General features: G+C 40.9%; 1 non-coding gene across 1 annotated transcript; it reads right to left on the reverse strand.

The window, feature by feature from the left end:
* Nucleotides 1–1691: 1691 nt before the first annotated feature.
* LOC112204276 (U8 small nucleolar RNA) lies at nucleotides 1692–1823 on the reverse strand. The gene has a single exon (XR_002937848.1). It is a non-coding gene; the product is annotated as a U8 small nucleolar RNA (small nucleolar RNA).
* Between the last annotated feature and the right edge of the window lie 14445 nt (nucleotides 1824–16268).

Here is a 16268-nt window from a genome sequence, read left to right on the forward strand (position 1 = left end):
TATAACACTCAAGGAATATTAGCTAGTACTATTAAGACAGAAAATAGGAAGACAAGTAGTCAAAAAGAAAGGGAGGAGAAGAGTGACTTTTAAAATCTGTCTCAGGTTTCAAGCCCCCAACTTACAGTGATCTTATGAAGAAACATACCTTCGGAGTTTTGTGCATGGATACAGCCATGTCTATGAGCCTTTCTTTGAACACTCATTGAAATTTGGGATCAGGAAGGAAAAACTATAGTCCTTCATCTATTAAACCAGGTAAAAACATACACCCTGTGATTTTTAAGGGATTTAAGGGCAACTATTCAGGTAAAACCAGCCATTTCTTGTTTTATGGAAATGGCTCATAAACACTTGGGCCATAGTCTTTGAACTGAAGCATGTCAGATATCCAGTGATTAATATCCATAGAAATTATTAATTGCAAAACAGAGGCACTTAACAAATATTGAGTCTGAAGAATATTACTGATGATTTCTTCAGAGGTGCAAAGAGTGAGTGGGACGAGGAGAGGGCACAGCAAGCCAAGGACCCATGAAGAGATAAGTGTGAAGATAAGATTGGCCAGTTTCCTTCATTGCCAATTCTTCTTTTCCTCATGACTGATATACTTCTTTACCCATTTGGCTAGATTTCCCAATAACTTCTTTGATAAGCAAATGTGACATTTTCTCTTCCTTAGTGCCCCTCTGAACTAAGAGCTATGCACAAAAGCAAGGTTCTTTGGGGAGAAATCCTCTGGAGAAGGCAGTGAAGTGAAGTAGTCAAAGCATGAACATGAAGTAAGGTAGCCTGGGTTTAAATCTCAACTCTAGCACTCAGCAGTTCCAGGCTCTTGGGCATTTTTTTTTTTTCTTTTTTTGACAGAGTCTGGTTCTGTCACCCAGGCTGGGAGTGCAGTGGCGCAATCTCAGCTCACTGCAACCTCTGCCTCTCGGGTTCAAGCAATCCTCCTGCCTCAGACTCCTAAGTAAGTAACTGAGATTACAGGCGTGCCACCAGGCCTGGCTAATTTTTTTGTTTGTTTGTTTGTTTTTGAGACGGAGTCTCGCTCTGTCACCCAGGCTCAAGTGCAGTGGCGCGATCTCGGCTCACTGCAAGCTCCGCCTCCCGGGTTCACGCCATTCTCCTGCCTCAGCCTCACGAGGACCTGGGACTACAGGCGCCTGCCACCATGCCTGGCTAATTTTTTATATTTTTAGTAGAGACGGGGTTTCACCATGTTAGGCAGGTTGGGCTTGAACTTCTGACCTCAAGTGATCCACCCGCCTCGGACTCCCAAAGTGCTGGGATTACAGACGTGAGCCACCACGCCCAGCCCTTGGCATTTAATTTAACTTCCCAGAATCTTGTTTTATTTCACTGTGAAATGTGGATAAATATTTTTCACCCCAGAAAGTTATTGTAAGAATTCAATGAAAATAACCTATGAAACAACTTCAGCATGGTTCTAGCATTCAGTAATTACTATTCTTAATTGTTATTTACCTGCTTGTATATATATTAAAACTCAGTACTTGATTCTAATTATTATTTTCATTATTTTAACTATTATGATTTTCATAATTATATATGTATGTATATTTTTAACAAAAGATTTTTAATTAACCAAAGTTATACTTGTGGATGATTCTCAATGCCCTATGATAATACACTTATTTTTAAATTTATTCTTTTTTTCTTCAGAAAGAATCAGGTAGGAGCAAACAGGATGTTGCAAATCCTGATTATGCAGAGAATTAATCACATATCATGTAAACTCTAGTCATCGTGAACTCTGCCCTCCAAAAGAAGGAACAGGTAAGGATGATCTCACCTGTGGATAATGCATCTCTTTTAAATGCTCAACAGAATGAGCAAGTCCTTCCACAGTCCATCTTTTCCTAAAACAATTTAGCCACTCTAGGGATCATTAAAGCCGCACCAACATCCTTCCAATTTGGCAATAACCAATGGGAAAATCCACTTAGTTATTCTCAGGGAGCAAACCAGTTGACCAAGTTAGAGCTGGGTCTGACTTGTCCAATGAGCAATTCACTCTTCAGCAATTCCTTTTGAAGAGAGAAAGTTATTGTGTGGAAGTGCTAGAGTTGTTGTGATACATTGTGTCTCTGCCCTTTTGAAAGCAGAAGCACTGCAGGTCACTCACAAGCCACTGGGCAAATACCCAATGGCCCTTGAGAGTTATTCAGTGCCCTTGACTAGAAGAGTTGGCATTGGCTTCTGGGTATTAATCTTAGGTAAGGAGGAAAGGTATTGAGAAAATGAGAATAAAATGAAGGAAGCTTGAATTTAGCATATCTGCCTTTATAAGAATTGCTGTACATGTTTGTCTTAGCTCAGGTTGTTATAACGAAATACCACAGATTGGGTGTCTAAAACAACAGACATCTGGAGACTTGACAGTCTGAGATCAAGCATGGTCAGGTTCTAGTAAGGGCTCTCTTTCTAGTTTTCTCACATGACAGACAGACAGAAGGGCATAGAAGAGAAGAGAGAGAGAGAGCAAGAGAGAGAGAGCTGTCATGTTCCTCCTTCTAAGAGCATTAAGTTCATAATGATGGCTCCACCCTCATGACCTAATCACCTCCCAAAGGCCTTAGCTCAAAATACCATCACATTGGGGATTAGGGCTTCAATATACAAATTTTGGGTGGGTAAAAGCATTTAGTCTATAGTAATATTACCCTTCCTTCCTCACTCTTCCCTAACCAGAGTGAACACTCCTGAGGACAGAGAGCATATCTGGTGCTAAGCACCTCAGAAGTAGGTGCTCAATACGTGTTCATTTAATTGTTGACTTGATTTACTATGGCACCAAAATACAACTTTTAGAGAGGACACAGGCACCTGTTGCTGCTCAGCCTTCAGAGGGGATTTTCTTTGTGAAAGTCTGCTTCTCCCAACTGAAGTCAGGAAAAAGGCATATGAGCATTTTGTGAGATAAGAATCCATCCCAAGGAGAATGTCTCAACTGCACATAGAGTGTTTACTGGGGATAAATGAAACAAGAAAAAGAAAAGACAAATTAATGATATCTGTCTACAAAATTCACTACCAAATGATCACTTTCAACTTTTGTTCTAGAAGCACAGTATATAATATTTATGAATGGAAAATCTTTATGAAATATACATCAATAAAGGAAAGCTTTCTTTCTCTTTTCCATATACCCCACAATTTTCCCCAATAACACAGAAGAAGTAAGCAGTGATTAAGTTGGTGCAGTTCTCATGCCCCATCAGAATTCATAGATAGAGAGCGTTGTTGCGTGTTCAGTGCCAAAACTGATGTTAAGCTTGAAAGTGACATTAATGATTCTATAAGTTAACACATTCCCCCCAAGTAGAAAAAGCCAGCAGGAGAAGAGGTAGTGAGTTCCAAACTTCTTTAATTTTATATTTGCCATTCAGCTTAAAAACCAAAAATATTACTAGTAACTTTAGTGTTCTTTGTGTTTCTGTCCTGAATTGCACCCATTTCTTGCCACCAACCTGAATTTGGTGCTCTATTCCTATGCACTTTTTTTCCACTTTTGCTACATATGAGTGTATCTCCAAGCAACATATGGCATTTCTTTGCCTGTGTTTAAATTCTCTATACATAGCATTATTATGTTGTATGTTTCTGAAACTTATTCCTTGCTGCATAACAATAAAAATATATTTGCTTACAGTAAAATTACAAATTTCTGTTCCTCAAAGAATACCATTCAAAAAGGTGATGAATTGATAGAAGGGGAAAGAACAGGCATCAGAAGAGGGGAAGATATTTGTAAAACTCATACCTAATAAACGTTCCCCATCCAGAAACCAAACTCACAATTTACATCTGGTGAAAACTTGACTCTGTGGTATTCACTTCTCAGGCCTCTGTACATATGCAGCCTAGGATGTTCCTAGTGATAATGTCATTCATGCTAGGCCCACAAAACTTTTACTGTCACGATACAACTGCTCAGTAACAAGGACAGATCAGAAATTGAAACTGAGTTCCGATAGCTTGTTTGGAGACCACACAGAAAATTTATTGTCTGTGTCAAAAAATCCAACTTCACCAACCCTAGGGAGATTCAACAAGCTAGATGCAACAGAAGAAAAGAAAAAGAAACTGTGGGGTGGGGTGAGTAACTGGTGGTGACTGATGGGCTTTAAAACTAAGACTACATAGCCAAGCCCCAGAATCCTTGGTAACCATGTAACTCAAGGCAATAGGATGGCCTATTGTGGTAGGTGGAATGGGGGCCCCCAAGAAATGTTACATCCTACTCCCTGGACCTTGTAAATGTGAACTTGTTTGGTTAAAAAAAGTCTTCTTTGCTGATATAATTAAATTATGGATATCAAGATGAGATCATCCTGGATTATCCAGGTGGGCCTTAAATCTGATGACAAGTGTCTTACAAAAGACAGCAGCCACGTGGAGATGGAGGCAGAGAGTGGAATTGTGCAGCCAGAAGCCAGGGAATGCTTGGGGCCACCAAAAGCTGAAAGAAACAGAAGGCCCCTCCTCAAGAGCTGTCAGGAGAAGCTCGGCCCTGCTGACCTTTGATTTCAGATTCTAGCCTCTAGGACTATGAGAGAGAAATAAATTCCTGTTGTTTTAAGCCACCGAGTTTATAATAATTTGTAACAGTCCTAGGAAACAAATACACCTTTATTCCATCAGAGAGGCAAAGTATTTTTGTTGTCTAGGATTTCTTTTGATGAGGCAATTTCCAGTGTTTAAAATAAGCCGAGCTCCTCTGTTCTCTGTCAAATACCCAAACTGCTGCTGAACTATGGAAATCTTCTTCAAGGCACATTTTCCTTCAGCCTCCCAAACAGGGAAGCAAATTTGAGAAATTAATAGAACGTCACACCCAGTGGGTAGATAGCCCAAAGTTAATTTAATTGGGGCCCACGACGAAAGAAATTTAAAGGCCATTTTAATTTTGCTAGTTTAACATGAACATATGTGCAAAGCTACAAAATTGAGATAAGATGCAACAACGGTACGAGGAGAGATTAAAGAGATTGACAGTGAAATGTGTGAAGAACAATTAAATTAAGTCAATAAAAATGGAAAATAATGTGCTTGTCAACCCAAAAATCCTGGGCTGCATTAGTAAGAATGTAATAAACAGAGCAAAGGAGGCAGTAGGCAGGGTCTGTTGTACCTGATGCTGTTCCTAGCATTGCTCCTTGAGAATGGCATCTGCAAATTTGAGCACATTCAAGGGAGGGCAACTAGGACTCTAGAGAGTGAGTGTAATGATGAATAAAGATCAGATGAAAGACTTGATGGTTCTCAGCTTGGAAAATATCCGTAGGATGAATGTGATGGTGTCTTCATGCCTTCAAATGATCATCATAGGGATTACATTGGGCTCTGGCAAGGAATGCTGAGCCTGCAAAAGGGACTAACTAGAAGTGGCCAGGGCAGGAGGAAGAAACCAAGAAGATGCCATCAGGCAAGCCAAGGGACAGTTCCAAGCCTGGGCCTGGCAGTGTGAGTGGAGAAAACACCCATAGCAACCTGTGAACTGGCAGTCACCACAGCAGTACAAACTGAGATGCAAGGAGGGAGAAACAGGGTTTTTGTAGAAAGGGAGAAATCCTTGAAGACCCACATTTACCCTCTGTGCTTTGTCTCATATCAATACAGTCTTAATTTTAGCTAATGACCAGTCAACTGGAAAATAACCCAATGCACCTGGCCTGTGCCATCACTCAGTGGTTTCTAAATGTTCACCTCCTGCCGCCCACCTGTGATGGCCATTAGGGAGAAAAACTCAAGCCACAATAGTCATCACATCGCCCCTACATTTTTTCCTGAATGTTAAAATGCACTTTATTTTTTGAAATTATGATGATAGTAGTTTGAAACTAATTATTTTAAATGTCTAATTTGGCAAAACAAAAATAATTGAAATCACCAATATCATTTGTAATATTTTTGGAATTTTCTTCTGGGAAATCAAAAAGTCTGGAAACCATGGCTCCAGATTACACTAAAAGGAAACATAAGATTAAAACTGTATTCAAAAACAAAAACCTCAAAATTCTTGTCAAAGAGCCCTTTTCCTAAGAAATAAGCAAGGAAGAAAACATGGGGTCTGGGCTGTTTAGATGTTACTTATAGTTTGAAAACTTCCAAAAATTCATGTGCACATTTTTGTTAATATAGGATTCAAAGTTGTGTGTCTGTGTACCTATGTATGTATGTATATAGCTGATGGTGGGACAATGAAGCAATTAAAATCTGTACATCGTAATAACAACCATAGTATTATACAAACAGTTTCCCCAAATTACTACAGTTCTTTCTCATGGACACACCTACATTCCTGTGATAACACTATGGCCACAAGAGGGAAATATACATTCAGGTTACTAATACCTGTCAAGAGTTTTGCCTCAAATCAGATTAAGTCAACTAGTCTTTGCTGTTCTTTGCTCCAAGGGCAAGAAAACATGTTAAAAATATTGTCTTTGTGAGGGGTGGAGCCAAGATGGCCGAATAGGAACAGCTCCAGTCTACAGCTCCCAGTGTGAGAGACGCAGAAGGCGGGTGATTTCTGCATTTCCAACTGAGTTACTGGGTTCATCTCACTGGGGAGTGTTGGAAAGTGGGTGCAGGACAGTGGGTGCAGCGCACCGAGCATGAGCCAAAGCAGGAAGAAGCATCACCTCACCCGGGAAGCACAAGGGGTTAAGGAATTCCCTTTCCTACTCAAAGAAAGGGGTGACAGAGGGCACCTGGAAAATTGGGTCACTCCCACCCTAATACTGCGCTTTTCCAATGGTCTTAGCAAACGGCACACCAGGAGATTATATCCTGCACATGGCTCAGAGGGTCCTACACCCACAGAGCCTCTCTGATTGCTGGCACAGCAGTCTGAGATCAAACTACAAGGCGTCAGCGAGGCTGGAGGAGGGGCGCCCACCATTGCCGAAGCTTGAGTAGGTAAACAAAGTGGCTGGGAAGCTCGAACTGGGTGGAGCCCACCACAGCTCAAGGAGGCCTGCTTGCCTCTCTAGACTCCACCTTTGGGGGCAGGGCATAACCATACAAAAGGCAGCAGAATCCTCTGCAGACTTAAATGTCCCTGTCTGACAGCTTTGAAGAGAGTAGTGGTTCTCCCAGCACACAGCTGGAGATCTGAGAATGGACAGACTGCCTCCTCAAGTGGGTCCCTGACCCCCGAGTAGCCTAACTGGGAGGCACTCCCCAGTAGGGGCTGACTGACACCTCACATGGCCAGGTACTCCTCTGAGACAAAACTTCCAGAGGAAAGATCAGGCAGCAACATTTGCTGTTCACCAATATCCCCTGTTCTGCAGCCTCTGCTGCTGATACCCAGGCAAACAGGGTCTGGAGTGAACCTCCAGCAAATACCAACAGACCTGCAGCTGAGGGTCCTGACTGTTAGAAGGAAAACTAGCAAGCAGAAAGGACATCCACACCAAAACCCCATCTGTACATCACCATCATCAAAGACCAAAGGTAGATAAAAACCACAAAGATGGGGAAAAAACAGAGCAGAAAAACTGGAAACTCTAAAATTCAGAGCACCTCCTCTCCTCCAAAGGAACACAGCTCCTCACCAGCAACAGAACAAAGCTGGATGGAGAATGACTTTAATGAGTTGAGAGAAGAAGGCTTCAGATGATCAAACTACTCCAAGCTAAAGGAGGATGTTCGAACCCATGGCAAAGAAGTTAAAAACCTTGAAAAAAATTAGACGAATGGCTAACTAGAATAACCAATGCAGAGAAGTCCTTAAAGGACCTGATGGAGCTGAAAACCAAGGCACGAGAACTACGTGATGAATGCACAAGCCTCAATTCGATCAACTCGAAGAAAGGGTATCAGTGATGGAAGATCAAATGAATGAAATGAAGTGAGAAGAGAACTTTAGAGAAAAAAGAATAAAAAGAAACGAAAAAAGCCTCCAAGAAATATGGGACTATGTGAAAAGACCAAATCTACGTCTGATTGGTGTACCTGAAAGTGATGAGGAGAATGGAACCAAGTTGGAAAACACTCTGCAGGATATTACCCAGGAGAACTTCCCCAATCTAGCAAGGCAGGCCAACATTCAAATTCAGGAAATACAGAGAACGCCACAAAGATACTCCTTGAGAAGAGCAACTCCAAGACACATAATTGTCAAATTCACCAAAGTTGAAATGAAGAAAAAATTATTAAGGGCAGCCAGAGAGAAAGGTTGGGTTACCCACAAAGGGAAGCCCATCAGACTAACAGCGGATCTCTCGGCAGAAACTCTACAAGCCAGAAGAGAGTAGGGGCCAATATTCAACATTCTTAAAGAAAAGAATTTTCAACCCAGAATTTCATAACCAGCCAAACTAAGCTTCATAAGTGAAGGAGAAATAAAATCCTTTACAGACAAGCAAATGCTGAGAGATTTTGTCACCACCAGGCCTGCCCTACAAGAGCTCCTGAAGGAAGCACTAAACATGGAAAGGAAAAACTGGTACCAGCCACTGCAAAAACATGCCAAATTGTAAAGACCATTGAGGCTAGGAAGAAACTGCATCAACTAACGAACAAACTAACCAGCTAACATCATAATGACAGGATCAAATTCACACATAACAATATTAACCTTGAATGTAAATGGGCTAAATGCTCCAATTAAAAGACACAGACTGGCAAATTGGGTAAAGAGTCAAGACCCATCAGTGGGCTGTATTCAGGAAACCCATCTCATGTGCAGAGACACAAATAGGCTCAAAATAAAGGGATGGAGGAAGATCTACCAAGAAAGGGAAAACAAAAAAAGGCAGGGGTTGCAATCCTAGTCTCTGATAAAACAGACTTTAAACCAACAAAGATCAAAAGAGACAAAGAAGGCCATTACATAATGGTAAAGGGATCAATTCAACAAGAAGAGCTAACTATCCTAAATACATATGCACCCAATACAGGAGCACCCAGATTCATAAAGCAAGTCCTTATAGAACTACAAAGAGACTTAGACTCCCACACAATAATAATGGGAGACTTTAACACCCCACTGTCAACATTAGACAGATCAATGAGACAGAAAGTTAACAAGGATATCCAGGAATTGAACTCAGCTGCACCAAGTGGACCTAATAGACATCTGCAGAACTCTCCACCCCAAATCAACAGAATATACATTCTTCTCAAAACCACACCACACCTATTCCAAAATTGTCCACAGAGTTGGAAGTAAAGCACTCCTCAGCAAATGTAAAAGAACAGAAATTATAACAAACTGTTTCACAGACCACAGTGCAATCAAACTAGAACTCAGTATTCAGAAACTCACTCAAAACCGCTCAACTACATGAAACTGAACAACCTGCTCCTGAATGACTACTGGGTACATAACAAAATGAAGGCAGAAATAAAGATGTTCTTTGAAATCAACGAGAACAAAGACACGACATACCAGAGTCTCTGGGACACATTTAAAGCAGTGTGTAGAGGGAAATTTATAGCTCTAAATGCCCACAAGAGAAAGCAGGAAAGATCTAAAATTGACACCCTAACATCACAATTAAAAGAACTAGAGAAGCAAGAGCAAACACATTCAAAAGCTAGCAGAAGACAAGAAATAACTAAGATCAGAGCAGAACTGAAGGAAATAGAGACACAAAAAACCCTTCAAAAAATCAATGAACCCTGGAGCTGGTTTTTTGAAAAGATCAACAAAATTGATAGACCACTAGCAAGGCTAATAAAGAAGAAAAGAGAGAAGAATCAAATAGATGCAATAAAAAATGATAAAGGGGATATGACCACCGATCCCACAGAAATACAAACTACCATCAGAGAATACTATAAACACCTCTATGCAAATAAACTAGAAAATCTAGAAGAAATGGATTAATTCCTCGACACATACACCCTCCCAAGACTAAACCAGGAAGAAGTTGAATCTCTGAATAGACCAAAAACAGACTCTGAAATTGAGGCAATCATTAATAGCTTACCAACCAAAAAAAGTCCAGGACCAGATGGATTCACAGGCGAATTCTACCAGAGGTACAAGGAGGAGCTGGTACCATTTCTTCTGAAACTATTCCAATCAATAGAAAAAGAGGGAATCCTCCCTAACTCATTTTATGAGGCCAGCATCATCCTGATACCAAAGCCTGGCAGAGACACAACCAAAAAAGAGAATTTTAGACCAATATCCCTGATGAGCATCGATGCAAAAATCCTCAATAAAATACTGGCAAACCAAATCCAGCGGCACATCAAAAAGATTATCTACCATGATCAAGTGGGCTTCATCCCTGGGATGCAAGGCTGGTTCAACCTACGCAAATCAATAAATGTAATCCAGCATATAAACAGAACCAACGACAAAAACCACATGGTTATCTCAATAGATACAGAAAAGGCCTTTGACAAAATTCAACAACACTTCATGGTACAAACTCTCAATAAATTAGGTATTGATGGGACGTATCTCAAAATAATAAGAGCTATCTATGACAAAGCCACAGCCAATATCATACTGAATGGGCAAAAACTGGAAGCATTCCCTTTGAAAACTGGCACAAGACAGGGATGCCCTCTCTCACCACTCCTATTCAACATAGTGTTGGAAGTTCTGGCCAGGGCAATCAGGCAGAAGAAGGAAATAAAGGGTATTCAATTAGGAAAAGAGGAAGTCAAATTGTCCCTATTTGCAGATGACATGATTGTATATCTAGAAAACCCCATCGTCTCAGCCCAAAATCTCCTTAAGCTGATAGGCAACTTCAGCAAAGTCTCAGGATACAAAATCAATATGCAAAAATCACAAGCATTCTTATACACCAATAACAGAAAAACAGAGAGCCAAATCATGAGTGAACTCCCATTCACAATTGCTTCAAAGAGAATAAAATACCTAGGAATCCAACTTACAAGAGATGTGAAGGACCTCTTCAAGGAGAACTGCAATCCACTGCTCAAGGAAATAAAAGAGGATACAAACAAATGGAAGAACATTCCATGCTCATGGGTAGGAAGAATCAATATCGTGAAAATGGCCGTACTTCCCAAGGTAATTTATAGATTCAATGCCATCCCCATCAAGCTACCAATGACTTTCTTCACAGAAATGGAAAAAACTACCTTAAAGTTCATATGGAACCAAAAAAAGAGCCCACATTGCCAAGTCAATCCTAAGCCAAAAGAACAAAGCTGGAGGCATCATGCTACCTGACTTCAAACTATATTACAAGGCTACAGTAACCAAAACAGCATGGTACTGGTACCAAAACAGAGATATAGATCAATGGAACAGAACAGAGCCCTCAGAAATAATGCCGCATATCTACAACCATCTGATCTTTGACAAACCTGACAAAAACAAGAAATGGGGAAAGGATTCCCCATTTAATAAATGGTGCTGGGAAAACTGGCTAGCCATATGTAGAAAGCTGAAACTGGATCCCTTCCTTACACCTTATACAAAAATTAATTCAAGATGGATTAAAGACTTAAATGTTAGACCTAAAACCATAAAAACCCTAGAAAGAAACCTAGGCAATACCATTCAGGACATAGGCATGGGCAAGGACTTCATGACTAAAATGCCAAAAGCAATGGCAACAAAAGCCAAAATTGACAAATGGGATCTAATTAAACTAAAGAGCTTCTGCACAGCAAAAGAAACTACCATCAGAGTGAACAGGCAACCTACAGAACGGGAGAAAATTTTTGCAATCTACTCATCTGACAAAGGGCTATTATCCAGAATCCACAATGAACTCAAACAAATTTACAAGAAAAAAACAAACAACCCCATCAAAAAGTGGGTGAAGGATATGAACGGACACTTCTCAAAAGAAGACATTTATGCAGCCAAAAGACACATGAAAAAATGCTCATCATCACTGGCCATCAGAGAAATGCAAATCAAAACCACAATGATATACCATCTCACACCAGTTAGAATGGCGATCATTAAAAAGTCAGGAAACAACAGGTGCTGGAGAGGATGTGGAGAAATAGGAACACTTTTACATGGTTGGTGGGACTGTAAACTAGTTCAACCATTGTGGAAGTCAGTGTGGTGATTCCTCAGGGATCTAGAAGTAGAAATACCATTTGACCCAGCCATCCATTATTGGGCATATACCCAAAGGATTATAAATCATGCTGCTATAAAGACACATGCGCACGTATGTTTATTGTGGCACTATTCACAATAGCAAAGACTTGGAACCAACCCAATGTCCAACAATCATAGACTGGATTAAGAAAATGTGGCACATATACACCATGGAATACTATGCAGCCATAAAAAAGGATGAGTTCATGTCCTTTGTAGGGACATGGATGAAGCTGGAAACCATCATTCTCAGCAAACTGTCTCAAGGAGAAAAAACCAAACACCACATGTTCTCACTCATAGATGGGAACTGAACAATGAGAACACATGGACACAGGTAGGGGAGCGTTACACACTGAGGCCTGTTGTGGGGTGGGAGGAGGGGGGAGGGATAGCATTAGGAGATATACCTAACGTTAAATGACGAGTTAATGGGTGCAGGACACCAACATGGCACATGTATACATATGTAACAAACCTGCACATTGTGCCCATATACCCTAAAACTTAAAGTATAATTAAACAAATATATTGTCTTTGTTTGTGTTTCCATCAATAATAGCATAATTTGGCTTGAGTGAAGAGTGAAGGTGGAGAAGGTGAGCAGAGCACGATACTGTTTTGCCTATTCTCATCTTAAAACACAGATTTGAATCATTACACGTGTGAAATGCAGGCTTTCCATGGGAAGAAGTAGAATGGTTCTTGTATTTCTGGAAAGACACAGCAAGTAAATCTGCTACTTTATAGCTTTTTTTTTTTTTTTTTTTTTTGAGACCGAGTCTCACCCTATCGTCCAGGCTGGAGAACAATGGGGCGATCTTGGCTCACTGCAAGCTCCTCCACCCAGGTTCAAACGATTCTCCTGCCTCAGCCTCTCAAGTGGCTGGGATTCAGGCACCCACCACCAGGCCCCACTCATTTGTGTATTTTTAGTTGAAATGTGGTTTCACCATATTGGCCAGGCTGGCCTCGAACTCCTGACCTCGTGATCCACCTGCCTCGGCCTCCCAAAGTGCTGGGATTACAAGCGTGAGCCACTGTGCCTGGCCTACATCTATCCTTAAACAAAGACAAGGCCTGGGTTTAACACTTGCATGAAATGGAGAGAATTATAATAATCTTCCCTATTTATCTCACAGAGGACTTGTGAAGCTCAAATGAGATGCTCATCTCAAGCTCTTCGTTGAAGTAACCACCACTTCCAAAATCCCCTCAGAACTATAACACTGCCTGCAAATATAACGGATCCACAAGGCAACAGAGAGCTACACCTTTGGATCTCACAAATAGAGTAGTAGGGAACCTCCCAGAGCTGTCTTCTGGAAGAGCTGTGATGACAGTAGCGCTGTTGCAGTTACTACAAGGGACCTGAGAAGCCACAGATGGCCCACAGGCAGAAGTGGTGGCCGTGCAGGGGATGCCCCTGACACAGTGACAGATGTGCAGAAATCCAGCTTATCGGCCCTCTTGGATTCCCTCTTGCACGGTATTTGCTCTAGAAAGACTCCTGCCACCAGCTGCTTTCTTGAAGGTTGTAGGGGAAAAGGTTCCCTGGACCCCCCCTACATACCATCACCATTGGTACAAGGGGATTGCTGACACCTCCCCAAGGATGTCCTGAAGCTGTGACCAGGTTCCATAGGGAGTCTGCACTCATGGCTTTCCTTCAGGCTGTTTCCTAAGGAATCTGGAATAAGTCAGAGCATTTTGATGTTAAGGAACATGAGGTCTTTTAGAAGGCGTACAACTCCGATCCTTGTATTCATGACCAGTGACCTAAACCACTCTGGCTTGAGGAAAGGACAGAAAGTAACCTCAGGGTTCATCTCTGCTCCCTAGTCGGGTGCAGTGCCTCACGCCTGCAATCCCAGCACTTTGGGAGGCCGAGGAAGGCAAATCACTTGAGTCCAGGAGTTTGAGACCAGCCTGAGCAATATAGTGAGACCCTTGTCTCTACAAAAAATAAAAATAAACAACTAGCGTGGTGGCTCATGCCTGTTGTCCCAGCTACTCAGGAGGCTGAGGTGGGAGGATCGCTGGAGCCCAGGAAGTCAAGGATGCAGTGAGCCATAATAGTGCCACTGTACGCCAGCCTGGGCAACATAGGCTTAACCCTGTCTTAAAAAAAAAAAAAAAAAAATCTGCGGCCTGAGGGTTGGCTGCAACTTATACATTCACCACGAGATGGCGCGCTAATGACGTCTTTTTATTACTGGGACAGGCTGCGTGGCGCTCAATTATTTTTCCTATTGAATCCTGTGGAAAGTGCTGGAGCTGCAGAGAGGTCCCCAAACAGCAGAAACAATGAGCGTGTAAGTACTTGATATAGTGGGGAAATACCCATTGACATATATTTACCGCCCTTGAATTTGGGTTTCAAAGGACTCATTTTTTTGAACTTGGTTACATCATGAAATTCACCTAACATAAAATTAGCTCTTAAACACAGCTGATGTCAATGGGTAACTTTTCCCTGGGAAGCAGATGCTGCCCGGGTTGTGTGCAGAGCGCCATGCTGGAGGAGCCCGGCTGCAGGGAGCTCCTTAAGGAGCCACATCCAGACCTCTAGCACTGAGTTATCTTTGCCTCCGCTTGCCTTCTTGTACCTGCAACAAACCTTTTTAAAGTATTCACTCTTGCTTTTCTCAGTTTTTGATAATCAGCCACCTTGCTGTAGTAAAGGATCACACTGTGGAATGCTAAAAAAAAATTGCCATTTTAAAGTTGACAATTTACTGGCATTTAGCATATTCCCAATGTCACGAAATCACCATTTCTATAAGTTTCAAAATATTGTCACCATTTCAAACTAAAACCCCTTAGCTATTAAACAATTTCTCTCTATATTCCCTCCTTGAACTGGCAACAACTAATCTGCTTTTTGTCCCAAAGGATTGATCTATTCTGAATATTTTATATAAATGGAATCATACAATGTGTGACCTTGTGTGTCTACCTGCTTTCACTTAGCATAATATTTTCAAGGTTCATCCATGTTGTAGCACGTGTCAGTGTTTCCTTCCTTTTTATGGTGAGAACTTCCAGTACAGTGTTGAATAGTCATGGTGAAAACAGGCATCCTTGTCTTGTTCCTGACCTTATGGGGGAAAGCTTTCAGTCTTTCCTATTGAGTTTGATGTTAGCATAAAGGCGTCTTATGGTGCTGGGGAAGTTGCCTTCTCCTGGTTTTCTGTTTTGTTTTGTTTTGTTTTTAATCGTGAAAGAGTGTGGGATTTTGTTAAATGCTTTTCTATGTCGATGGAGATGATTGTGTGAGTTTTCCCCTTCATTCTATAATGTGTGTTACATTGACTGATTTTCTTATGCCACACCATTCTTGCATTTTGGGGCATATAGTACTTTTAATAACTTTTCTTTAAAAATGAAGATGTGCGTAAAGTATTGCACAAATATAGATGAGGTAGAATTAATTCTGCAGGTTAAGGCAGAGGGAGTGGGAAGGGTTTAGGGGAGGAACACAAAGAGAAGTCAGCCAGTAAAAGACAGACCAGAAATGACCTTAAATGACAAGGGGATTTTTTTTTAAAAGCCAAACTTTCAAGCAGCGTCTTTCTCTAATCCAAGACAGATGAGAAGCCAGTTTCCAAAAATCCAGTTTCATTTTCCTTATCTTTAAAATGATTAGATTATTTTGATTTTTATTGTCATTGCTATAATTATAGTTTCTTATCCTGTTTATTTCATAAAATTTTCCTAGGTATTGCATAGTTTGGGGCCATAATTTTACATTGTTGCACAACAGTCCCAGTTAGGTAATTACAGTAACCATATAGTCTTTGTTTTTTATTATCTTTAGAATGCCATGATAAACCAAAGTAGATTACTTATGAGATACTTTCTAGCTCTAAAGTTTTGTGGCTTTATGATTCTACGAAATCTGTACCACAGATTCTTCCCTAACTGTGCAAATTCTACATCACAAATCCTAGATGGTTAGAAAACCTCTCTCTGGCAATTTCATTAAATCTACTGTACTTCTTATATGTTTCAATTCACACGTTTTCTCTTTTTCTGTCTTTGGCGAAGATGGAAAAAAGTGGAACACTTGCTGTTGGTGGGAAATTGTTTGTTCCTATAACTCACTTAGGCAAGTATCTATTAAGGTCAAACAAAAATGATCAGCTATTCTAGGCAGACTGGGGCTTCTCCTCGATCA

Source organism: Pan troglodytes, chromosome 7 (assembly GCF_028858775.2).
Source record: "Pan troglodytes isolate AG18354 chromosome 7, NHGRI_mPanTro3-v2.0_pri, whole genome shotgun sequence".
NCBI lineage: Eukaryota > Metazoa > Chordata > Mammalia > Primates > Hominidae > Pan > Pan troglodytes.